Source organism: Ictidomys tridecemlineatus, unplaced genomic scaffold (genome assembly GCF_052094955.1).
Source record: "Ictidomys tridecemlineatus isolate mIctTri1 unplaced genomic scaffold, mIctTri1.hap1 Scaffold_61, whole genome shotgun sequence".
NCBI classification, from domain to species: Eukaryota; Metazoa; Chordata; class Mammalia; order Rodentia; family Sciuridae; genus Ictidomys; species Ictidomys tridecemlineatus.
In genome coordinates this window covers 121,399-148,936 of record NW_027524175.1, presented here as the reverse complement: position 1 = coordinate 148,936, position 27,538 = coordinate 121,399, and the positions used below count along the sequence as shown (strand labels likewise).

Here is a 27,538-nt window from a genome sequence, read left to right as displayed (position 1 = left end):
GAAAATATTCAAATTCAGTAGCAGTAGGCTATGCACAAAATAAAGAAAAGGGGGAAAAAATCTTACCTAATTATCATGAGCTTTCTTCTCATGCATAGCAATCTGAAAAAGACAATACATTAAAAAATATGTTTTTAGGGACTCATTATAATAGCCTATAATTGTCTGTATTAGATATCAAGAAATTCTGCAACTACAGGACAGTATTAATGACTACCTGGTTTTTAAACGAGTGCTTGGTTTTCTGTAATGCTTCTTCCATCTCTTCAATTCTCCGCCTAAGAATTACAACAATTGAATAACATTTGAAACATTTCTGACCATTTTCCCTTTATTCCATCAGCTATACATTTAAAGACTTTATCATACATAAGAAAAACATTTCTATAGTTATATGAATCCAGTGTGATCAAAACTAATACTACAGGCCAGGTGCAATGCCACATGCCAGTAATCCCAATGATTGGGAAGCTGAGGCAGGAGGATCACAAGTTCGAGGTCAGTCTCAGCAATTAAGTGGGAACCTATGCAACTGAGACCCTGTCTCAAAGTAAAAAAAAAAAAAAAAAAAGGTCTAAGGATGTAGCTTAGTAGTAAAGCACCAAAAATAAATAAATAAATAAATAAATAAATAAATAAATAAAATAAAGACCCAATACTAATAACTTCTTTATCATTTAATTGCTAGAGATTCTGAATGATAAATTATAATTTCCTTAACTGTTCATCAGTGTGTTCTCAAGTAATTCTGCTAGAAATATCTTCCTCCTTAAAACTTTTTTTCTTTTTTTCAAATTATATCCATAAAAGACTTCCAAGGTCTATCAAATGCCACACTTTTGTGGGTCTTGATACATCACACAGCAAACTGATTTCTTAAAGAATTACTACAACATACAAAACCCCCAGAACTGTTTGCATTGACCAAGTTCCCTATGGTCTTGCCCATTGGGTATAAGTAAATTTTTGTTAACATTTTTCATTTGTAAAGTTGAAATTTATTTTTTCTCCTGTGTGAATTGAATGTATTCATATCCTCTCGTTATTTATACTTCCATGCTATTTTCTTCTATCTACATAATGTAAAAAAAGATTAAAAAAGAAAGCCACCACTAGTTTATTAGACATTGACACCCTCCTTTAGAAACTGAACTCACTTGTAATTTTTAACTTCCTGTACAGCGGAAACCACCTTTTCATCTGCAGCTGAAAGCTGCTGCTCTTTTTCTAGTCTCTCATATTCTTCTTGGCTCACTTTCCTAAAATAAAGCCAGTTATCAAATCAAAAGTTTCTCTCTGTGAATATCACTTCCCACAATTCTATAAAATGCTTAGGCACATAAAATAGGAATTCAAACCTGCAATTTCGTAAATCAAACTCTGGCAAATCACTTACATTTTCTAATTTTTCCTCTTAATTCTCTAATTACCAGTAAATAAAATAAACGTGAAAACAACATGTGCCCCAAGGGCAAGTCTCCTGTGTGTAAGATAATAAAAACTCACTTTACTTCAATGTGGAAGATCAGGACTGATAAACCTAACATAATTAAACATATTAGGATAAAGCAAGGGATAATTCTTTTCTCGTTTCTGCCATGGGTAGGACACTAAGTATATCTTTGTCATGGAGGAACTCTTTTCTCAATCCAAGACTGGTACCATAATAAAGATATAGTCAATCAAAGAAAAAATCTTCTAGAATATGTCTTTTAGCTATGCAATTAGCCACAGAACATTTTTCACACTTTAGATATATATTTCAAAAGAATTGCAATTAAGCAAAAAGACAAATCTGAGTTTTGATAATGTCTGTCAACCAGAAAAAGAAGCCAAACTGACCCACGATCAGAGTATTATCTACTGACAAGTTTTAACTCTGATCATGAAACTCAAGATGTTCATCTACTGAGACAAAGGTAGCCACATTTAATGATTTTAAAAATACTATTTTCTGCTATCCTTGTACTACTTTAGCCATAGTTCCAATTCAAAAGATAATTAACTTGAAACTTAATTTTCCATAAATCAGAAGAACTATAGTAAAAAAGGATTATTGATACCAAATAGAAAAAGGGGATTATATATTCTTATATAGCTTCGCATTTAATTCTTCAGCAAGTATTTTATGAGTGGCTATAATATACTAGTTACCTTGTAAGATGCTAAAGAATAAAAGAGCTCACTGTTTCAGGTATAAATGACGCCTAAAGGAATATAATAATTTTCCCCACTGGCTTAAGAAGGAATATGGAGAAAACTGAATCTTGAAGGACAGAGAGAATTTTGTTTCCAATTACCAAAGAGTTAGTCTGAGAGCACTAAGAACAATCAAAACATCTTTATAAGAATATAAAATTGTGTTTGAAAGGATACAAGCTAAAAAGGCAGTGAAGATATATGTATGTGGCCAAGATCCATTAGAAAAAGGAATCTCAGAATTACAAGTAAAGCTGGCACTTTAACGTACTTTTCTCCTAGGTTTACCCACATATTGAAGATAACACAAAGATATAATGAGTCTGAACTAAGCCTTCATCAAATTCCTGGGCTTAGAGGAAAAAAGAAGTGTTTGGGGCTACAAATAAAGGGACCCTTAATAAAAGCCCTAGCCTTTGAGTTTAGATTAGAAAGTACTGCACACTTAAGTGATGAACAGGCAAAAAATCCAAAAGTAACAATACTGAAACATTGAAAAGACAAGTCATTTTTGAATTATCTTAATTGCTGACTAAGTTTGAAGTGACAATCTTACTCAAGTAACCTCAACACTTTTCTATAAGAAGATAACTTCATCTTAGTCCTCAAATTTCATGTATAATTATCACAACAATGTTAGCCAATCAAAACTGACCAGGCACTCCATAAGACAAAATTCTGTGAGAAAAAATCCCACAGAAAAGGAAACCACCTAATGGGGTTAACCGCACATGTTTTAAAATCACTGTGCTTTATATAGTCAAAAAAGTAAAGTCAAGATTATGAATTTCAGGTCTGGGAATATAGTTTAGTTGGTAGAGTGCTGCCTTGCATGCACAAGGCTCTGAGTTCAAACCCCAGCACCACAAAAGAGGAAAAAAAAGATTATGAATTTTGTCAAAGGATTAGAAACTATAAAACCAAGAAATAGTTGGGTGTGGTGACCTACATACAGTCGAAGATACTTGGAGGCAGAGGCAGAATGATGAGATTAAAGATAGCTTGGAAAGCAGTAAGACACTAGTCCCTTATGAGAAAGAGCAAGGAGTCTGGGGAGGTAGCTCAATAGTAGAGCACATGGCTCAAGGTCCTGGGTTTGAGCTGTAGTACTGAAATAGGACTGGGGTTGTGGCTCAGTGGTGAAGCACGTGCCCCACATGTGTGGGGCACTGGGATCAGTCCTCAACACCACATAAAATAAATAAAATATTGTGTCGGGCTGGGGATGTGGCTCAAGCAGTAAGGCGCTCGTCTGGCATGTGTGCAGCCTGGGTTCAATCCTCAGCACCACATACAAAGATGTTGTGTCCGCCAAAAACTAAAAAATAAATATTAAAATTATCTTTCTCTCTCTCTTAAAAAAATCCTATAAAAAATAAAATAAAATATTATGTCCATCTACAACTAAAATAATATTTTAAACCCTGAACTTTTTAAAATCCTAAACTCAATGAATGATTTTAACATCAGATTTGGGAAGTAAAATAAATCCTACCGCTTTTAAGACAGGTCAGAAGAAAATATCCAGAAGAAGTAAATCCAGTATGTAGGAGGCAGGGGAAATCAAATTCTAATATGCATTATTATAATCAGAAGAGAGAATGAGGTAAAATCAACATTTAGAAAAAGACTCGAAAATTCAAGAAATGTTTAATGGTCCCAAGCAACATAACTGCAAGAGGAAAAAGTGGGTGGGGTGGGGAAAACTACACCTAGGCACTTCCCAATACAACTGTTAAAAAAAGAGAGAAATGACTACAGGAACTAGGGGAGGGAGATAAGACCAAACAACAATGATAATGGACTCCTTAAAGAAAAAAAATTAAAACAGATGGTAATTAATTGGATATTTTCAAATTGCTAAAACTAAGTAACAGTCAAAATTCAGTAGCCAAAAGAAAGATCCTTTAAAAATAGAAACTGGTTTTAACTCTAATCATGAAGTTCATGTCAACCTAATACAGATTATAAAGGTAGCAATATTTAGTGGATAAAATACTATTCTCTGTTTATCCTTGTACTACTTTGATACACTAATCAAATCTATCATTAAAGGACAATGTTCAAATAGAATGAAAATAATTTCAAATAAGAAACCAACAGTGTAGAATGCAGAACTACAGAAACTTTAAATATGTGTATAAATTGAATGAATGTCTTGTGGAGTTCACAGTATATGAAGTACTAACATACGATGCCACAACAGTTATCTGATTCAGGAGCTACTTAAAGCCCATAAAAACAAGTAATAAACCTATTAATCTATGTCAGGTTTTTATTAAATCCAGAATATATACCAAGGCCTTTAAATTATGAGAAGATGAATAAAATTATAATTATAATTATATAATTATAATTCCATTATAATTTATGATTATATCAAGCTTATACAGGTGATGAGGAAAATAATTAAAAATATTTAAACTATTAAAAAGATACAAGGAAAAAAAAATAAAAAAAATAAAAAAATAAAAAGATACAAGGAAGAAAAAAAGAACAGGTCATCAAATAGAAAGCAAATTCTTCATAAACCACAGGTACATATTGACATGGACAGACTTATATTTTAGAAAGTCCACTCAAGCGGCTATAGAGAAAATTACTAAGAATTTGAAATAAATTATATAAAAATATAAATAATGGAGAATGAAGACAGATGACCTAGGTTAGAAACAGAAAAGATGACACAGGCATGAACTAACATAGTACCTGGGGATGAGAAAAAAAGAGTACAAACCACAGATGATGACTGAATGAATTTTGGAGGAGTTGAGGAAAATAGTGCTACAATTTAACTGCATTACAAAGAAAATTAATTGCCATTTAGGTCATTCATATTACTAGTAGGGACAGAGAAAACAAGTGTTCTTTTGAAAAAAAAAAGTGATAAAATGAGAAATGTTTCTTTGAAACAGGCCAGGCATTTAGAACTGGCCTGAACAAAAATTTGAGATTCTAAAAAGGTCGCTTGGAGATCACAGAATTTTAGAAAAGTTAATGGAAAGGTTTCAATATTTAATGCATTAATTAGGCAACAGAAGTCAAAATACCTAAAAATAGTTAGGTCTATAAGAAGGTCTGTATATACATACATATATATATATATATATATATATACATATATATATATATATCTTGTTAATAAATCAGGTGCAAACAAATAAAATCTGACACAAAAAAACTATTTTTAGAGAATTCAAGTATTTTTGTGGATTAAAAACTACAAATGAACTTCCAAAAAATAACTAGCTCCACACTGAGAAGATTAATATATAAATATATACTACAAACAAGTACTTCTGTAATCGTAACTCCTAAAATCCTTGCCACAGTTCAATTTTTAGTGTGAACATCTGAGATACTCAAGTCCAAAACTTGTACCATCAATAAGTAAATATTATTCCTTTTTGAAGTTTTTATTCTACTAAAACATGTCATTCCAAAACACTCAGTATTTTTAAAGGTCCAGAGTTAGAGATACAAGTTCAAAATATTAGAATTACATAACTGATCACAATGAAAGGAAATTAAAATAGTGGGATCATAGAAAGGGTCTAGATCTTTGAGAGGTATTTCCACATCAGTGACTGTTAATACCAGTTTACCACTTCTTGCCTTCATATGAATTTGACAATTGATTACGATGTCCTCACAGCCTTAGTTTATGGTTCCAACTACCTCAGGACTCTTAATGATGACGGAAAGAAAAATGCAACTTATAGGAAACAAAACACAAAGGAAAAAAGACAAATCTCTACTAGATAAAATTATCTGTTAGTTCACACAATGATAACAATAACAAACAATGGAAATCTTACTTTTTTAGTGCCATCTCATTTTGCTGGTAGAGTTCATTTAAAATCTCCACTTTCTGCCTAAGAGTTTTGCATTCCTCTTCCAGTCCAACTTTAGAAGACCGTAGTGAATTGCAGTCACTTTCTAATTTCTTTATTTGGTCTGTAAAGGATAAAACAGCTTATCTCTATATGTGTACAAGGACTTAAGAACTTGTTTGAGGGAGTAGTGCCAAGAAAAGTAAAAAGCATAAAAGCAAGAAGCCATTCTTTATCTTTCCAATAAATTTTTAAGTCTTTCCAACATGGCAATTTCTTCTCAAGAAGAACCCACCTTCTAGATTACATTTTGTGGACATCGAGGCTCTTAGCTTAAGTTGTAAAAGTTTTAGATCCTCTTCAACTACTGATATTGTAGTTTTTGTCTAAAAATTGCAGAAAAGAGAGGTATTCTTAAAAGTGAGGCACAGGAAGAATTCACAGGTACTATGGGACTCTTACAAAGAACTATACCTGAGAGACATCCATCATCTGCTTAATTTGATCTTTGATCTTGTCGTTCCGATCACCTAAAAAACAAAAGACTTTAGCTTTTTCTTTCCTTACTTTTAACTCTATATTCTCCTAACTTCCCTAAACTAAAGAATGATTGTGTTCAAATACTGGAAGAAAAAAATCAATTAAATAATTATACTGATTAGACTAATGACTTTTAAGAGAATTGCAAGCTTAGATTTAAAAAAAAAAGAGAGAGAGGTGAATTTCAGACTGGGGTTGTGGCTCAGTGGTAGAGTGCTCACCTAGAATGTGTGAGGCACTGAGTTTGATCCTCAGCATAAAAATAAATAAAAGTACTGTGTCTGTCTTAAAAAAAAAGGTGAATTTCTAGTTTGCACAACTAAAATGTTATCTATGCTATTCTTGTAAGATAAAAGCTTTTCTTCTCTCTCAGATCTATCTTCACCTGGGCAATAAGTGTCTTGTTTAGAAAGATTCAATCCTCTATTTTCTCCCTGAATCTACTACCAGGTGTGGTTTGAAATACTTGCTATGTAAGCAATATCCAACTTGGGAGAAAACATCTGGAAATATTTTCCTCATCAGTAAACACTGTTACACTCCGTCTCTAGCTTTCTGATAGTCTCTAGCCTCTGTTCTCACAGCCTTAGTTTATGGTTCCAACTGCCTCCGGACTGACTGTGGACCTTAAAACCACAGAGCCATAGAGATGATGAGTATCAAAATCAAGTATCATCTGCATAAGTTAAGAAATAAATTTCTCTTACTGTATAATGTTCAATACTTAGAGGTATAGGATATGACTATTGTAGCTGCAGTGTACTTACTAGTTTTCAATAGGATAGAAAAAGTCAGTGTTCTTCACATGCCTATTGCTACATTATACCCCAACAACCCACCTCTGCCAATGCAACAGACATATCTATAGATCCAGTGATATGTGTCTACAACCCTGAAGCTTAAGAAAAAATTAAGCCAGCTGAAAAGTGGCATCTGTAAGACAGGAAAGCAAAAAAGGATTCAACCTCCCTGAGACTGATCTTACCTGCTAACTCTCCATTGGTTAATTCATCTGACTCATCTCGACTTTGATCCTCAGATTCAGATTCACATTGAAACCGATTCAACTGTGTAATGTGATTAGTCAAAGCCTAGGAAAAGAAGCAAAAGGTTGGAAGACTCTCGATTTTAATTCAGAAGATTTCAGGAGAATTCATGAGATGAAACATGTATTTGGAGTATAAACTTACATTAATAGTATCATCTTTTTGACTAAGAGCTACTTGTAAATCTTTCTGGGTCTTCTCAAATGATTTCATTTGTTCACTGAGCTCAGCATGTGATGTACTCCAGTCTTTTACTTCCTGCTGCAACTGAAAAGTCAAAACACATGAATTCCTATGGGTTAGGGAGGGGTTTCTGCACTGGATATATCAGGACTACAAGACTTAGACAAAGAAATAGAGAGCCATACTCCTCGGTGGCCTGCCTCAATCGAGGGGGTTGAGACCTTGGTTAAGGAAGAGGGCAGAGTGGCCCCAACTCTCACAGCTGCAGTAAGAACATCAGAGCTATCAGGAAGTTGAGCCTGTTTATTGCATTCCCCAGAAAATTGCTGCCAATTCAAATAATTTATCTCCAGCAGGAATGGCTGGGCACATATGACTGTCTCCTAAATTTAGATTCCTTATCATGTAATCTTCCCTTGGCCGGTGAATCAGTAACTATTCAAAAGAGGATCATAAAATACTTAATTTTCTGGTTTAAAAATTTTCTTTGAGGCTATGCAAGTTAATAACTGATTGACATTTGATAAGAAAAGCAATAATCCAAAAATCCAAAACAGATGGAGACCATATATATGCACTCAATTTGGGGAGCATTGTTTAAACTTTGCATATCTAGAAAAGGTCCTGCATGAAAATTCCTTACCTCAGAAACAGATCCAAGAAAGATACAAGATAATGATATTCACTTCTCTAGTTTACATTATGTATGACATCAAATTTTCTTTACCTGCTCTTTCTCCTTCTTAAGCATGGTATTTTCTTTCTGAAGCTGACAGCATTTCAACTTCACCTTCTCTTCACGAAGCTTAGCTTCAGTAAGGAGAATTTGAAGCTAATGAAAAACACTACAGTTAGTGAATTAATTCCAAAGAAGAAACAAAGTTATACTTTCCCAAACAAGACATCATATAGTTCTCATTTTTTGCACATTTTAGCACACCTCAAATTTTTGGTCCGCAACAAAACTAAGATGTAGTACTAATATCCGTTAGCAATAGTTGGCAGCTTTACCTCTGAAAGTTCAGAAGTATTTACTGAAATGACATCTTTAAGCTTCTCTATAGATTTCTTATTTTCCATTATCTGCCAGGTGAAAACAGAACACAAAATATGCATTAGGATTTCAGTAGAAATACTGATATATATGTGTGTGTGTGTGTGTGTGTGTACGTACACATACATATATATAAACTAAAAAAGATAAACACAACAAAATTTTTGTCAAGCCATCCCATTACATATCAGGTAAATGCAGGGGATCCAGCTTTGGACTAAGCAAAAAATCAAAAACTGAAAGAGATGAGGGAAAATGAAGTCATAAATATTTCATGGCATCCACAACCTTACTGTTTATGAGATAACCAGAAAAAAAGTTCAAAGTATAGAAAATCATAATGCAATAAGTAAATAAAATGTTTTAAAGCATAGAAAATTAACTAATTAATTACTGTTTCAAGTAAACCAGTTCAAATTAGTAATTTTTTTCTAGTGGTAGAGAAAAAAATTTCCCAAGATCATTTTTAAAATTTTCTTATTTGAAGTAAAAAATGATAAAATTTAAGGAAGAATAGACTAATCTCACATACAGAAGAATTCCAAAAAAATTATAAAGATACTTGCTCCTTAAGGAAGTGGACATAAATCTGCAATCTTTGTTTGCAATGCCTGGGATTGAATCCTGGGCCTCATGCATGCTAGGCAAGTGCTCTACCATGAGCTGCATCCTGAGCTTGTAACTCTTCATACTTTAACTGTGGGCTGTGCATGGTAACTTCCAAAGAATACAATATGAAAAGGATTGGAAAGAATTTTTACAGTGGAGAAATCTGATAAATACTACCTCAGCTAGGTGATCAAGCTTACTTGGGGGTAGGATATTTCAGAACACACTCTCTACCATCTTTTGCAACTTTTATGTAATTACAGAAACTTATAGAAATTGAAAATGAAATATGTAAGTAAAAATTTTTTAAGTTGTTGTATCAGTACTTAAAAGTTCCACAAAATGGGCAGAAGTGGGTTCAACTTCCTTGACTCCTAATCTTACTTTAGTTAACAGCTGGACTAAGTTCAACTTAACCAATTTTACAAAATATTTCAAAAGCCAAATTGCAGTAATACTTAGCAGCAAAACTCTTACCAAGTCCTGATTCTTAGCTTTCTGTTCTCTCTCAGATTCTAACATAACATGAAGACTTTTACCTCCCTCATCCAGAAGTTCTTTAGCTTTTTCAAGAAGCTTCATTTTATCCTGGAAAAAAAAGGTGTCAAGATTACTCACTCATTACATTTACTTTTGAGTTTAGAATGTAATTCCCCCCAAAGAAGGGATTTTTACCTTATAATTAGTTGCTTCATCAGAAAGAATCATATTTTGTTTCATGGTCTCTTGGACCTGTTTCTTTGATTCCTTCATCTATGTAAATAAAGCATTCAGAATTAAGATACACAAATTATAGTGCTACCATACAAGTTACTTCCAGACAAGTGACCCTTTCCAGAAGAAAGCAGTACTTAATACATATGACTGTTTAGAATTTGGATGATTTGTAGGAAATAATGAAACAAAAATTTTAAAATATGATTTTTAAATTAAAACAGGTAGGAATGATTCAAGCTAGAACCAAGGGAGAAAGAAAGAAAAAAATAATTATACCTTCTGTTCATAATTTGACAATTTCTGCATTAGTTCTTCATTTTCTTTCATGAAATTGTTCACCTTTTTGGAAATTTGCTGTTCATTGACTAAAAGGGGGAAATACACAAGATTATTACAATCACTAAATGAAATTCAATTACTCAATCTACTAAAAGCAAAGACATGTTATATGGTACTATGAGGAAATACTTCTTAGCATAACTATTATGCTTTTAAAAAGCAATCTATGCTTATTAGCAATAAGAGTATAAAAATTATTAGAATTTAAGAAAAATATAAGAACAATGATATTTTGCTGGGTGCAGTGGTGCACACCTGTAATCCCAGTGGCTCAGGAGGCTGAGCTAGAAGGATTCCAAGTTCAAAGCCAGCCTCAGCAAGAGCGAGACACTAAGCAACTAAGTGAGACTTGGTCTCTAAATATAGGGGGTTGGCGATGTGGCTCAGTAGAGTGCCCCAGAGTTCAATCCCAGGAACCCCTCTCATCCAAAATGATATTTCAATTTAAGCTTATTTCACAGATGGGAAATACAGTAAAGTGTTGTAGCTTGATATTCCCCCCTTCTCAAAACACTTTCTTTTCCGGAAATGGAATCATTTAATTCTTTGCAAAGAAAAACAGAAATGAAAACATACTGATTCACATTACCATTCTTCAAATTATCTACTCAATTACTTAATGCATGATTAAATCATTAGCATAGAAATACTCTTCAAATGTAATACATCTGCATTACATCAATATTCAAAGTTAATCTGCCCCAAATTAAAACTTATCATCATCTCCCTATCCACAATTTGTTCCTCCTCTTTATCTCCTATCTCAGAGTTGGAACCATCATCATCTACTCTATTATCCATGCTAGCAACCTAGGAATAGTAAAATTTTCAGGAGGTAAAAAAGATAATAGACATTAAAAGTCACTGTATCTACTTCTAACATAAATAAAACACACATCAAACACCAATACAAAGGGTTATTACAAGTTTAAGAAACCTAAAAATTTACCTTGATATACTCTATCTTTTACCTAGAAGAGAGAAAAAAGATTAAATTTGATGTCAAACATCTGCTCAATAGAAACAGCATTCCTAAAACAATAGTCAGAATCATAACCAAGTGAGAATTTAATAACATTCTGGTTCAGGATAATAATTTATAGGATTAAAAATAAGTAAAGGTTAACAAGCCTTTTAAATTTAATTGGTAGTGATATTTCATAAATAGCCTCTGACATAAAAACACTAAGATATGTACCTTATTTCACAGCAAAGATGTGTGTATGTGTGTGTGTGTGTGTGTGTGTGTATACTCAAAATCATTTACTTGACAATTCTAAATAACCAGGATAAAGTCTAGAAACAATGACTATTCAAAATAAATCTGAGGAAACAATATTAAATGCATAATCTTTGTACTAAGATATGCCACTTTCACTCACCAGAAAACATCTTAGAACTCCAATTTAAATTTGGCTATTGGCTGAATTTAGAAACTAAGAGGCTACATCATCTTATTTCTGCAAACCACTAAATATATAGCAAGAAATCTGAAAGGAAAGACTGCTTGAAGAAAATGCACAAGCAATAAGAAAAATGACAATTAACATATTCTGGAAAGGACAAAAACAATCGTTTCCAAAAAACAGCAATAAACTACCTGATAATAAAACCTAAGCAGAAATTTTTTTAAAACATCACTAAATTTCTTTGTAACTTAGCATATTACTTGTCCTTTCAAATGTTATAAATGGTGATGGGATATTCAGATGTGTCCACAGATCATCCAGGGGATCTTCGTAACAGGAAATTGCATTCAGAAAACTCCAACACAGAAAAAAATGAACATTTCTTTAATGTCATAGCCTTGCTAACCTTTTACTCAAAATGACAACAGAGGAAAATGGGAAGTAGCATAAAAGCAGTCATCTAAGGTAGGGAGACTAAAGTTTTAAAGTCAAATGCTGAAACTGAGGAGCAACAAGCTAGGAACCACATCCCACATAACCTAGTGAAAAGAGAAACAGGTACCAGGGTTCTTGAAATGAAAGAAACAAGAGAGAGAAATATAAAATGTTTTCATGTTTTTCCCTTCTCTTTATCCTTCTATTTCCTTTTTACTTTTAGCTGAGAAAAAGTTCAATGAGATTAGAAAATTCCTCACAGGAATCCAGGCAAACAATTCTTCTATTTAAGAAGGGAATACTTTTTAAGAGATTTTACACTCAATTGTACAAGGAGAGGAAACTTATCTTAACAATGATATGTCTGAAATAATTAAGAAATCAGAAAAAGAACACTCAGATTTGAAAAGATTTGTATCCAATGTTTTTGGCCTCTTTAACTGTTAGGCTTTTCATATGCAAAGTCCATTTACCTAAAATAATTTTCTTCCAATTATGTTAAATAACTATGAAACAGAATGACCTACAGTACAAACATAAGTATGTATAAGCGCATATATATATATATATATATATATATACACACACACATATATATATACACACACACACACACACACACACACACACTTATACATATATGTACACACATACACAGAGATAGACTAATTCTGCTCAGGAAAAAAAAAAACCTTAATGAACAAAACATTTAATGGATTTTGGACAACACATAATCTATACTTCCAAATAAAAAGGTATTTTCTGTACATATGATCAAATCATAAAATCTGGGAAAAATTTATATAAAAGACTGGAAAAATTATATCATCTCCTTTTTCTCATTTTACTGTATTTCTTTGCAGCATTTCCCCCTGTTTGTATGTTTATATTAACATACAGTTCATCAACATTTAAATCTTAGTTTCTGCTTTTTTTTCCCACTTCACATTTAATTGTGAGCATTTTCTGTACCTCAAAGCTTTGAAATAAATAAATCTGCCTACTATTCCACTAATCGAACATACAATAACCCCTAAATGAATTATGTTGTGCTAAGTCTTCAATCTAATACACTGTTCCATTGAAAAACATTACCAAAAATCTTCAAAGCATAGTTATTTCTTTAAGATAGATTACTAGACATATATGCTACATAAAAGGATATTTATCTAACCTATCCCATCTTTTATCCCACTTTTAAGACTTCTGATACATATGAAACTACTGGTCAGGATGGCTGTAAGAATTACCAGTTCTACCAACTGCACCCACACTAAATTATTTTATAATGTTAGTTTGACTTAAACCACTATTTTGTGTTTTAGCAATTGAAAAAGAAAAAAAAGGGGGGGGCAGTGACTATATAAAATAATCCTTGTGCTTATGTGCTAAGGTATAAGTAAGTTAATTTACTCACAAGAGCAGTTCTCCAAGAGAAAATGACAAAGGATACAATCCCAAAGAAAACAGTGAATACTACAGGCTTCCATGGTAGTCCATAAAAATCAGGCCCAGGTTGAGTATCATCAGGCAATGTAGTAAACAGCTTAAACAGACAAATTAGAAGAAATGGGAAACCTTAAATTTATAACAAAACAGTCACAAAGAATCATGGCAATTCTAAACCAACTTCCTCATCAGAAATCCACCTCCTCAATATTTTCCAATAGCTTCTTCAAGAGAGAGGATACTGGCAGTCTCATATTTTTTGTTTGCTTCCAGTGTTTTCAAGTATAATGAATCTAAATACTTTTTAAAAATATTTATTTATGTATCTTTAGTTTTAGGGTGGACACATTGTTTTGTTTTTATATGGTGCTGAGGATCGAACCCAGTGCCTCATGTATGCTAGGCAAGCGCTCTACTGAACCACAACCCCAGCCCGAATCTAAATACTTTAAATTGAGCATACATTTCCAGTTTGTAACAGGCCCTATATCATCACATTGTCTAACACCTGGCTAGAATCCCTCTGGATCATTCTTTTCTCTTAGATAACCTGGTTTTTATAATTTAAAATATTCATTTAAGACAAAACTTAAATATATGAAAGAACTAATTAATTTTATGGCAACAAATAAAAACAATGACGATATATGTATAAGATTTTAAATCTTACTTCCATTCCACTCTTATATACAGATACGTGACATGTAATTTCAGACAACTCTTGAAAACTGGCTTAGATAAACTTCTCTGAATTTAACATCCTTCTATAAAATTCAGAGCCTAATTTTAAATGGTTGCTCAAAGGCAGTGCAGTAAACACCTGCCTACTCTTCCCTGTTTTCACCGCCCTCTACACGTAATAGGAGATAACTGTCACTTGGGCCCAATTCCCCAGCAGTCTCCTTAGGGAAAAGACCTGTAGTAACATTAGCTGTTTGGATTGTTGGCTGCATTTCAGAACATACCATGAGGTTGTCACCTCTATTCCGTCAAAAAAAAAAAAAAAAGTGCAAGTGGGGAAAGCTCAAGTACACTCTCACCGGCCTCGCTTAACCATACAGTCACGTCCTGCCTGCCTTGGGCCTGACACACTCCATTTCTCCGTCGCCACGACAGTCAGTGCACCCACTCTGCCAGAACTCAGCCACCCGACAGGGGTCCCAGGAGCTCTGGGTCCCCCAGGGAAACAGTGACAGAAGGCACAGTGGCAGGTACTGAGTCCATGGTTTAGGGACAGCTGAGTGGAAGCGACGCTTCCCTGCAGAACAGCACAGGACCCTCTCTTTCACCGTTTCCTACTTCAGTAGGACCCAGCGCAGGGGGCGGGTACTGGGAGTGAACTTTGCCTTCCTCCACCACAGGCGCTTTCCGCCCAAGGCACGTGAAACCCGTCATCAGAGGAAGCCCCTGGGTGGACTGCAGTGAGCAGACAGAGGATGCTGAGGGGCGTGGCGGGGAGCGGGAAGAACCAACTGCGGAGCCCGGCGGGGGACAGCGCCAGTAGAGCCAAGCGGAAGAGTCCAAATGAAAGGACTCCAGAAGGAAAGAGGCTCACCTGTCCCCGGAACTAGGAGAGGACCGGCGATTTAGAAGGCCCTGGAGGAAGCCAGGGAACTAGCAGAAGGGGATTATAGGCAGAGACTAGGAAAAAGGAGAAAGTCAGGCCTCCCAGCCCCTCCCAGAGCAAAACCCTTTTGTCAACGTGTTGAGACACCAGGTACCTACCTGCCCCAAAAGTGCAGACAGAAGAGGAGAAGCTTCTCCTGCTCCCTTCTAAAAGACTACTGCTGGGCTTTCCTTCCCTGCTCACTCGTGGATGACACTCTTTTTAAAAAAGCCTAACCCTAAGGAATCATGTCATTATCACCCCACGCCGGTGGCTTCATTTCTGGATGCCACATTTTAGGGTTGCATGACTTGTGGAAAAGAACAGAATCATGAATAGCCCGAAAAGCACGTGCTAAAAATTGAAGAAACTGGGGACATTTAACTTGGGGAGGAAATGAACATCTGTGGATCTTTAAAAATCTGTCGTCAAGTTGAATATATTCAATTCAAAAGAACAAGAATAAGCAGGAAAGCACTGAAAAAGAAGAGCAATGAAGGGTACAGGGAGGGCAGACTATATAATTAATTCATGTACCCTCGTCCAAGCCCAGGAATACATAGAGATTGTGGGACAGAATAGAGAATCCAGAAACAGAACCAACTGGACATTTGGGGTACAATAAAAGTTAGTTTGGGGAAAATAGACTTTCTAATAAGTAGCGTTACCACATGGAAAATTATAAAATTGGATTTTTCTCTACTTATTCAAAAGATAAACTACAAATGGATAAGAAACATGAATGTAAAAATAGAAAATAAACAAGTACTAGAAAATATTAAGTGAAATTTTCTATGTATTATGAGTGGGCAAAACCTGCCTCATTGAAAAAATCTTTCCTGGCTGTATCTAAACCTGCTACACACACACACACACACACACACACACACACACACACACACACGCAGTTTGACAATGACAAACTGAGAAAAAATATTTGCAACATATTATTGTCCAAAGAATCATGTTCCTGAAATATAAAGAACATTATAAATAAAATGGCCAGCAAACCTATACAAAAATGGGCTGAAGAAATAAACAGATCTCAGGAAAAGAAATGCAAATAGCTATAACATATGGAAACATGCTCTGCTTAGCTCATAATGAACAAAATACAAATTAAACCACACCAAGACACCATTTCTCACTTGCATTGGCAAGATCCAAACGTTTGAAAACATACTCAGTAGGTGAGAGAATGTGGGGGAATACAAATTCTCAGACACTGCTAATAAGTATACAAAATGATACAACCCTTATGAATGAGATTTGGCAACATCTCCCAAAACTGCTTATATATTTACCTATTAACTCAACAATCCCACTTTTTTTTTTAACTTTTTCAGTGCTGGGGAAGGGTATCTTGGGCAAGTGCTCTACTTCTGAGCTATAGTCCACCAGCCCTAATTTCTAAAGATACTGGGAATACAACAACAAATGTTTAAAACTTGTATTTACAAAACTATGTTATTCAAGCATTAATTATAACAATACAAGATGGTCACAAAAGGCTGAAACAACCGTCATCAATGAAAGTTGTTGAATAAACCAAAGAAGAAAGAAAATAATTTTAAATACTGCTAAGAGCTGGTTTCCGGAATACATTTTTTAAAAATGAAGTAGAGAAAAATATTTATAGAATACTATTTGTATCTTAGAAAATGAAAAAAGATGAATATATTATTTCTTATAGCTTTGAGGTAAAACTGACATGCAATAAATTACATGTATTTAAAGTGTGCAATTTGATGAATTTTAACATGAAATTATGAAATCACCATTATAATCAAGATAATATACACATCCTTTACTTCCAAAATTATTCTCATTCTCTAGGTAATTTTGCCCTTTGTCACCCCTCTTTCTTGCCCCCCACTTTCCCATTCCTCCAGCAAAATGTCTTATCTTAATAGATTGCTTTGTATTCCTCAAGTTTTATGTGTATGGGATAATATATTGTATTTTCTATGGCTTCTCTTATTCAGCATAATTTGAGATTCATCTACATCAGTTTATCTATCATCTATTTTTATTGCTGAGTAGCATTTCATTACATGTACATACCACAATTTGTCTATCATCTATTGATAGACATTTGGATTTTTTTCCAGTTTGGGGCTTTTACAAATAAAATAGCCAAGAACACTGATATAAAATTCCTCCTATTGCTATATAACTTATCTTTTCTTTGGAAAAGAATGGTTGGATATGACTGGTGTATGTTTACCTTTTTAAGAAGGTGATTCTACCACTTTATATCCCCACCAGATGTGTACCCATCCAGTTCCTCCATCTCTTCTCCAACCACGCAGCACAATTGTCTTTAATATTAGATATTTAATAAGTGTGTAGTGGTAACTCTTATGCTTCAAAATTGCATTTCCCTGATAATTATGTCAAGCATTTTTAATGTATTTACTATCTGTTTATCTTCTTTGATGAAGTGTTATTTTACAGGACTATATTTTTTTCTAATGCGTTCTAAGAGTTCTTCATATATCCTTGATGCAAGTCTTGATAAATGCTTTACAGTAATTTCCTCCCAGCTTGTGTTTTGTCTATTTCATTGACTTCAAAGTGTATTTTGAATTACAGAGGTTTTAGTTTGATGAATCCCACATTGTCAAATCCTTTTTAATGCTTTTGTTGTCAAATTTAAGAAATCTTTGCCAAACCTAAGTTCAACAAAATTTTTTCTCTTACTTTTTTTCCTAGAGGTTTTGTAGTTTTGAGTTTAATATTTAAGTCTGTGAGTTAATTCAGGTGTCTAATGCAAGGCATGGATCAATATTTTGCATATAAATATGCAGTAATTTCAGTACCATTTGCTGAAAAAACTTTCCATTCTCTACTTGTCTTTCCATCTTTGTCAATGACTGTTGCCATATATATTGTGTATCTATCTCTGAATTCTTGATGTTTTGTCTGCAATCCTGATTACTGTAGCTTTAGAATATTTTTTTTCCTCTTTGTATGGTACTAGGGATTGAACACAGGACCTTGCATATGCTAGGCAAGTCCTCTACCACTGAGCTACATCCCCAGCCCTAGATTAAGTCTTGAAGCCACGTTGCAATCAGCTTGTCATTTTCTACAAAACTCTGCAGGGATTTTGATTGGAATAATGTTGACTCTGGTGATTAAACTGGGATGAATGGACACCTTAGTCTTCTGACTCATAAATTAGGTATATCTCTCCATTTAGGTTCTCTTTAAATTCTATCAGCAATATTTTATAGTTTTTAATATATACATTTTAGTTTTTGCCACGTTTATGTTTAAATACTTCATATTTTTATTCTATTGTACATGGAAATCTTTAAAATTTCAATTTCTAATTATTCATTGTTAATATATAGAAAATATAATTGCTTTTAGATGTAAATTTTATCTGTCAACCTTACAATAGCTTTTTTCTAGATCATACCAGATTGTATCTATATATATATTCAAGTTATCTGAAAAGAAAAGAGAATTTTATTTCTTCCTTTCCAATCTGAGTGCATTTTATTTCTTTTTCTTGCCTTAGTATACTAGCTATTTCCTTACTGCACCCCAGTACAATGCTGAATAGATGTAATGAGAGTAGACATCTCTGTTTGGTTTCTGATCTTGGGGAAAAGTATTCAATTATCAACCATTAAGTATGAGGTTAGCTGCATTTTTTCAGAGGATGTTTTTAAGCTCCCTTCTATTCCTAGTTTGTTGTTTGTTTTTCTACATCAATAATCAATGCTGAGGGGCTGGGGTTGATACTCAGTGGTAGAGCACTTGCCTAGCATGTGTGAGGCAATGGGTTCAAATCTCAGCACCGCATATAAATAAGTGAATAAAATAAAAGTTAATCAACATCTAAAAAATTTTTTTAATTAATAATCAGGGCTGATTTTTTTTTACATGTCGATGCGATTTATTGTCACCTACTTGTACATGCACACAAAATAACAATATAATTTGGCCAATATTACTCCCCAACATTTTCCCCCTCTGCTATATTTTTTAAATGCTTGTTTTGTATCTCTCGAGCTAAACACAAAGATTGTGCTTTTAGGTACATCAATGTGGTAAATTTCATTGATTTTCAAATGTTAAATAAATTTTGGATTCTTGACATAAATCCCCATCATCCGTCTAGTTTTTGTCTATGATGTATTTTCCTTTTACATATTGTTGTATTTGACTTAAATTTTTGTTTAGAATTTCTGTACAGATTCATTGGAGATCCCATGAGAGGTATGTGGTTTTCTTTTCTTATTATATCTTTGTCTTGGTTTGGTGTAGTGATAACACTGGATTCATAGGAGAACTATTTCCTTGCTTTAATATTCTACAAGGGTTTAGTATTACTACTACTATTAGGAATTAATATCATTTCTTCCTTACAGGTTTAATTGGATCACCAATAAAGCTATCTTGGTCTTATATTTTTTTCTTTGAAGAAAGGTTTTTACCTATACCTTCAATTTCTTTAATAGTCAACAAGGTTTATGAAATTGTCTGTTTTTCTTGAGTGAACTTTTGCAATTTGTGGCTTAAATAAAATTTCTTCATTTCATCTAAATTGTCAAGTTAATTAACATAAACTGTTCATAATATCCCCATTATCAGTCTAGTATCTGTGAAATCTGTAGTGATATCCCTTCTCTGATTGCGAATATTGGTAACCCGTGTCTCCTCTTTTATTTCCCTCACTAGATGTTGATCAATTTTATGCATCTTAAAGAACTAGCTTTGGGTTTCATTGATTTTCTCTTATTTTCCTTTTTTTTAAAATTTTACTGACTTATGGTCTTTATTATATCTTTTTTTCTTGCTTACTTGGAGATTAACTTATTTTTCCTTTTCTAGTTTCTCATAGTAGGAACTAAGTCAATGACTGGAGACTTATTTTTTAATAAAGCTATCTTGGGCCTGGTAGTGCTATAAGTTTTCCAATAACACTTTAGTGACATTGCACAAATGGATATGTTGTTTTCAGTTTTATTCAACTCAAAATATGAATTTCTTCTCTGATTTATTTGACTCAAAAATTATTTAGCAGTGGGGGCTAAGGTTGTAGCTCAGTGGTAAAGTGCTTGCCTCACATGTGTGAGGCACTGGGTTCAATCCCCAACACCACATAAAAATAAATGTACTGTGTTGTTCATTTATACCAAATATATATATATGATAGATAGATACAGATATACATATAGATATAGATAGCAGATAGCAGCCTGGCACTTAAGTTTTCAAATATTTGAGAATTTTCCAGATTTTTCCATTATTGATTTATCATTTTATTGTGTTCAGAGAATAAGCTTTGCCTGACTTTGAATACTTTTATATTTACTGATAATTTTTTTAAGATCCAGAATATAGTTTATCTTGGTAAATGTTCGATGTGCACTAAGCTCCTTGGGGGTTTTCTATAAATGTCAATTAATTTCAAATGGATGGATTGATTATGTCATTCACACTTTCTACAACCTTACTTTTATTTTTCGTTTTCTGCCAATTGCTGAGGAGAGGATATTGAAATCTCTAAATGTAATCTATAGGATTCATCATTTTCCTCATAATTCTATCAATTTTGATACTTCATGTATTTTGAAGGTCTAATATTAAAAGTACAAGCATTTAGGTTTATTATATAATCTTGACTGATTCGTTTATCATTAGGAAATAACTTTCTTTAGTCCTGATGATATATTTTGCCCCACAACCTCTTTTGGTTTAATGTAGCTACTCCAGATTTCCTTTGACTAGTGTTTAACATGAGATACCTTGTTCAATCATTTTAATTTTGACTTCTTTGTGTCTTTCTATTTACAGTGTTATTCCCTTAGACATCTATTTGGGTCTTGCTTCTTTAGGCAATATGACAATCTCTGTTTTTAACTGATGTATTTAGATACTTTCCACTTAATAGGATTACTGCCGTGCATAGGTGTAAGCTTAATATAATCTTCTATTTGTTCCTTCTGTTCTTTGTTCTTTTTCTTTTCTTTCTGTCTTCTTTTGCAGAAATACCACTATCGGTATTTTTAGTGATTCCTCTATTGGCTTATTAAGCTATAACTCTGTTTTCTAATCTTAGTGCTTCAGGGTTTAGAATATACATCTTTAATTTGTCACAATCTACCTTCAGATGATACTATATTACTTCACATATTCAATAAGAACGTTACAATAGTTACTACCCTTCTGAGATTTATACTGTTGTCATGTATTTTACTTTACATGTTTTCTAAGTCCCATACTACACTGATATTTGTCTTTAAACAGTCAATGACTTTTTAAAATGTTCAAATAAGAAAAATTATTTTAAATATTTATGCACACAGTCACCATTTTCAGTGTTCTTTACTCCTTTATTCCATTATTTCCATCTGCTGTCTTGGTGCAAGTGTAGGTGAATTCTTTCAGCTTGTATGTCAGTACAAGTCTTCATTTTAGAAAGATATTTCACTGGGCATGATATTATTGGCCAACATTATTACTCTTCAAATATATTAAAGGTATCACTCCACTATATTCTCTTATGCCTAATTTCTGACAAGAAATCTGATGTCATCCTTAGTTCTTCTCTACATAAATGTCTTCTCTAACTGCTAAGATTGCTCTTTATCACTGGTTTTGAGCAATTTATTTATGATATAATATACCTTGATATAGCTTTATTCATGCTTTTTGTACTGTAGTCCCATTTAATATCTTGGATCTGCAGATGTACAGTTTCCACAAATTTTTGGCCATCATTTCTTAAAATATTTTTCTGAATACCTCTCATAGCTCAACTTGAAACTGTCCCACAGCTCACTGATGCTCTGGTTCACTTTTCTTTAACAGAAGAAATTTTCCCTGTTTCATTTGGGGTACTTCTCCTGCTATGTCCTCAAGTTCACTAACAATTTCATCACAATGCTTATTCTGGCATTAATCCCATCCACTGTGTTTATCATATATTTTCAACTCTAGAAGTCTGATTTTCTTAAAATATATCTTCTATATCTCTTTTTACCTTTTTAACACACGAAATATAGTAGTAATGACTTTTTAAAAAATGCCATTACCTCATTCTAACATCTCCGATAGTTCTCAGTTGGCTTTGATTGGATGATTCTTCTCCTCATCATTGTGGATTGTATTTTTCTTGCTTCTTTGCATGCCTGGTAAGCTCTGATTCGATGCCATACATTACGAATTACTATTCTTAATATTTCGTATACAATTAAATTACTGGAAACAATTTGATTCTCTTGGGTCTGAATATTTGTTAGGTATGACATAAATTGTAATAGTCAGTCCGAGGTAACACCCTTCTGATTATTCTACCCAACTTCCTTAGATAGTTTTTTCCAGGTGCTATTCTGGTCCCTGTGTTAAGACCTGTTCCTTCTAATCACTTAAGATGGTTTCTCTGACTTGCTAAGCAGTTTCATCACACTTATGTGCAGATCAATACCCTGCTGAACACTCAGAGAGCCTTTCACAGATTTCCAGAATTGTCTCTCAATGTAGCAACCTTCTTTTGGTACTCCACCCTGTGAATTCTAGTCACTTTGGTTTTCCTGGAATCTCAGCACCATCTCTCAATTCATGGTATCCTCTGGTTCTGCCTGACTTCCCCTTCTTTGTCATGGCTTGGGAATCTCTTAACATAGTAAAAGCTGGGGCAACTAAAGAGCTCATAGCATTTGTTCTTTATGTTTCCAGAATCATTCTTTGTTGCTTGATCTTCAATGTTACTGGATCTTAAAATTTTATATGTTTGTGGGGTTTTTTTCATATTTATTTTAGTTGTTTCAGTTGGGAAGGTGAAGCCAGTACCTATATAAAGCTATCATAGCTAGATGTAAAAATCATTTGCTTTTCTTTTTCTTTTTATGGTGCTGGGGATTGAACACATGGCCTCCTGTGTGGTGGGCAAGTGCTCTACCACTGAGCTGCATATCCCTTTTCTCATTTGCTTATTTTTTTAATAGCAGAATGCATAATGAAATAAATTTTAAAAGTTAACTATAAAAGAGAGTAATATCAGGATAGACAGAACTGGGACAAAAGCTAGAGTTCTTTCAAAATCAGGCAGGAGAATCACAAGTTCAAAGCTAGCCTCAGCAACTTAGCAAGTCCCTACGCAACTTAGTGAGAACTATCTCTAAATAAAAAATAAAGAGCCTAGGTATGTGGCTCAGTGGATAGGAGCCCTGGGTTCAATCACCAGTACCAGAAAACAGAAACAACTTATTTTCACAAATTAACTTTGGCTCTTCTAAATATTTAAATAATTGTAAAATAAATAAAAAAAATCTTTAAAAATTAACACCTAAATATTGAAAGCAAGAATGAAACAACCTGTGATATCATGTTGGTGACAAACCACAGAAATGAATTATTTCAAACATACCTTAGTGGGATATAGCTTAAAGACAAGAGAATTTCATTTCATTTCAGGAATACATTCCTGAAAGTATTTTAAACAACATAAATATAGTCGTGTGTTGCTTAATAATGGGAATAAATTCTGAGAAACACATCTTAGGCAATTTCAGTGTGTAAACATCATTGAGTATACTTATACAAACCTAGAAAATATAGCCATTTCCACACGTAGGTATTCATATATGGTATATCATCGCTTTGGGGATAAAAACCTATAAGATATTATTATACTGAATTCTGTAGACAATTGTAACATTGTAAATGTTTATATATCTAAACATATCAAAACACAAAAAAGATTAAAAATACTAGGTGTCAAGAATTTTTTAGCTCCATTATTATGCACTAATGACCAAAATGTCATTAAGTGGCACAAGACTGTAAACAATTATATTTATGTCATTGAAAACTGGAACTCCAACATCAGAGAAAGAAAACACAAATCTAAGATAGATGAAGTGAAGTAAAATCTCTCTAACATCCTGAATTTTCATGGGAATTATCTAAATGACATGATCAAAAATCCCCACATATTTCTGAGCTTTGTTCACTAAAATGGCTTACAAATGACAGTCAATTTGAGCAATAAGCAATCCTAGTACTTGGAATGTAGCCTCTAAATATCATTTCCTATTGAAAGAAACCAAAGTTCTTTTAGAGAAATAGTTCCTTCAAGGTCTGGATAGGAAATGTTTAAGATGAACTTGGAACATCTCATAGTTCAAAAGCAAGGGAAACAGGTAACAATGACCACTAGGTGGTGGCAAAGGGTCCCAGGAGCCAAGATAAAGAGGCTTCTACAAGGCAAAAGGGGGAGAAATTGAGCATCAGATAAGAACAATTACTATTCCTAACTGGATTAAACACACCAAATATTTTTAAATGCATGACATCATATTGACTCTTAAATAAAAGTTAAAAAGATTTCAAAAGCCACTTTGGGTATCATTTGATAATGCTAGAATAATACCTTACTATTCTGAAAAGTGTTTAAATGAAGAAAAGGAATCAAATGTTTATCTCCTGCCTTAACTATACAAACCGAATATCTGTGTAAAGAATAATCAATCATAGCCAGGCGCTGTGGCACACACTTGCAATCCCAGTAGCTTGGGAGGCTGAGGAGGGAAGATAGCAAGTTCAAAGTCAGCCTCAGCAAAAGTGAATTGCTAAAGCAACTCAGTGAGACCCTGTATATAAATAAAATACAAAATAGGGCTGAGTATATGGCTCATTAGCCAAGTGCCCCTGAGTTTAATCCCCAGTACCAAAAAAAAGAAAGAATAATCAATCATAAATTTTTATTTGTATAGGCATCCCAGCCTTTAAATGAAGAAAGAAAAATCCCAGCAATTCAGACCATTGCTATTTTGCAACCTGTAATATATTAGCAAATCTCACCAAGGTCACTGTTGACTAGTAGTCAACATCAAAGGAGAGGACATGCAGATGTCAATGCAATATTTCCTATTAAATTTTCATAAGAAACAGAATTGAACCTAAACCTGACTACCAATTTCCAAGAAATATAAAGCAACAGAGAGAGACTGAGGTTGTTAGCTCAGCACTTGCCTAGAATGCATGGAGCCCGAGGTTCAATCCCCAGCACCACCAAAAAAAAAGGCAATAGAGAAAACAGGTTAAATTGTTGTACCAGGGGGATGTCATTTATTCACCCAAACTACAATATATCCTAGAAGTCCCACAAACATATTTTTTTCAATTATTGCAAAAAGTTACAACAAAAGGAGAAATCAATAGAGAGTAACTTATATGAGACTTGTTCTCCCACTGAAAGCAACCAGAAAGTTGGAATATATATATTGGTACCAGGGATTGAACTCAGGAGCACTTGATCACTGAGCCACATCCCCAGTCTCAGCCCCATTTTGTATTTTATTTAGAGACAGGGTCTCACTGAGTTACTTAGCACCTCACTTTTGGCTTTGAACTTGTGATCCTCCTGTCTCAGCCTCCCGAGCCACTAGGATTAAGGCATGTGCCATCATGCCCAGTCAAAAAAGATTTTTAAAGAGCTATTTTTCAGATAGAAAGCCACAAGGAACATGCAACTGTCACCCCTAAGAGCAGGAGAACAAATAGGTGAGCATTCTACCTGGAGGCACCCTCTAGACCTCAGTTTGAAAAGGGGAACACAAATGGGGCACAACAGTCTCACTGAGGAGAGAGAGACCAGAGTTCCAGGAGATTAAGCAGCCAAAAATATGTAGAGAAAACTACCAGAAACATGGGAGCCACAAAGAAAAAGAGTTCCAGAAATCTGCATGGAGGTGGTCTTCAGTTTGGGGCTACATTCTAAGCAGTACCTGTGAGGGCCAAGAACAACTATAAGCTAACCAATCCCACAGTTGGCACTGAGCTGGGAGAAGTCTGGATTCCAGCTAGCCAGAGAGAGTTGACGTACAAAAACAGTATGGTCAACAAGCTCATGAAGAAGTATTTGATCCTGGCATCATGGCACATATCTGTAATCCCAGCAATCAATCCCAGGTTGAGGCAGGAAGATCCCAAGTGTGAGGCTGGCAACTTATCAAGGGCCTAAGGAAGTTAGTGAGACCCTATCTCAAAAGAAAAAAAAAGGTCACTCAATATCATTAATTATCAGGAAATACACTCACAAAGACATACCCACTAAAATGGCCCAAGTGCTAGTGAAGATGAAGTCAAGTGGAAGTCTCCTAAATTGCTGGTGGAAGTATAAAATGATTGTGGTCATTTTTTAGCATGGCTTGACAGTATCACATAAGACAAAAACATACATTAAACGTAGGAGGCAATTGCACTCCTAGATATGAGTCCACTTATAGTGGCATATATATGAAACAGTACTGTAGGAAAAATGAATCTATAGTTTAAAAAAAAGTTATCAATGGTTGCCTGGAACAGGTGGTGAAGGCACTCACTGGGAAGGATCCCAAGGAAACCCCTTTTCTAGTGAAAAAAAAAAACTGTTCTATATCTTTATTATGGTAGTTTTTACATGGGTATCTACATTTGTTAAAACTCAGAGTGTGCTTGCTTTGGCAGCACATATACTAAAATTGGAACAATACAGAAAAAATCAGCATAGTCCCCGAGCAAGGATGACACCCACATTTGTGAAGTATTCCATAGTTTTGTGGAACCAACCCTTCAGCAGATGAATGGATAAAGAAACTGTGGTACATATATGAAATGGAATATTACTTATAGCATTAAAAGAGAAAAAAATTATGGCATCTGCGGGTGAATGGGAATATCAGGTTAAGGGAAGTAAGCCAATCCCCAAAACCAAAAGCTGTATGTTCTCTCTGAAAGTGGATGCTGACCCATAATGGGGGTGAGGTGGGTGGTAAGGGGCATGGAAAGAATGGAGGAACTTTGGGCAAAGGGGAGGTAGGACAGGTGAGGGGGAAGAGGGATAGGAAAGATGGTGGAATGAGATGAACCACATTACCCGAGATACATGTAGGACTACACGTGTTGTGTACAACTAGGAAAAGTTTTGTTCCATTTATATACAATGAATTGAAATGCATTCTGCTATCATGTATAACCAATTAGAACAAATTTTAAAAACTCACTGATATTGGCTATCAAGGAATTACTGTTAAGTTGTGTGATGGCCCGTGGGTTCATTATACTATTCTCTATGCTTTTCTTTAAAGCTTTTCTAATTAAATTTATTTTTTAAC

At 34.0% G+C, this 27,538-nt stretch overlaps 1 non-coding gene and 1 pseudogene across 2 annotated transcripts in view; one reads left to right on the top strand and one right to left on the bottom strand.

Annotated features, from left to right (window-relative positions):
* The window catches only part of LOC144374199 (transport and Golgi organization protein 1 homolog), a 130,894-nt pseudogene that overhangs the window by 5,172 nt on the left and 98,184 nt on the right, over positions 1 to 27,538 (bottom strand). The window contains exons 28-42 of the transcript XR_013433664.1: positions 13,782 to 13,910; positions 11,470 to 11,491; positions 10,458 to 10,546; positions 10,140 to 10,217; positions 9,942 to 10,052; positions 8,813 to 8,884; positions 8,529 to 8,633; positions 7,763 to 7,885; positions 7,558 to 7,663; positions 6,507 to 6,562; positions 6,328 to 6,418; positions 6,018 to 6,156; positions 1,158 to 1,259; positions 218 to 278; positions 67 to 102 (exon numbers count right to left, since the gene is read on the bottom strand). The product of XR_013433664.1 is annotated as a transport and Golgi organization protein 1 homolog (transcript). The remainder of the gene's footprint in view (positions 1 to 66; positions 103 to 217; positions 279 to 1,157; positions 1,260 to 6,017; positions 6,157 to 6,327; positions 6,419 to 6,506; positions 6,563 to 7,557; positions 7,664 to 7,762; positions 7,886 to 8,528; positions 8,634 to 8,812; positions 8,885 to 9,941; positions 10,053 to 10,139; positions 10,218 to 10,457; positions 10,547 to 11,469; positions 11,492 to 13,781; positions 13,911 to 27,538) is intronic.
* LOC144374201 (U6 spliceosomal RNA) lies at positions 26,876 to 26,982 on the top strand. The gene has a single exon (XR_013433665.1). It is a non-coding gene; the product is annotated as a U6 spliceosomal RNA (small nuclear RNA).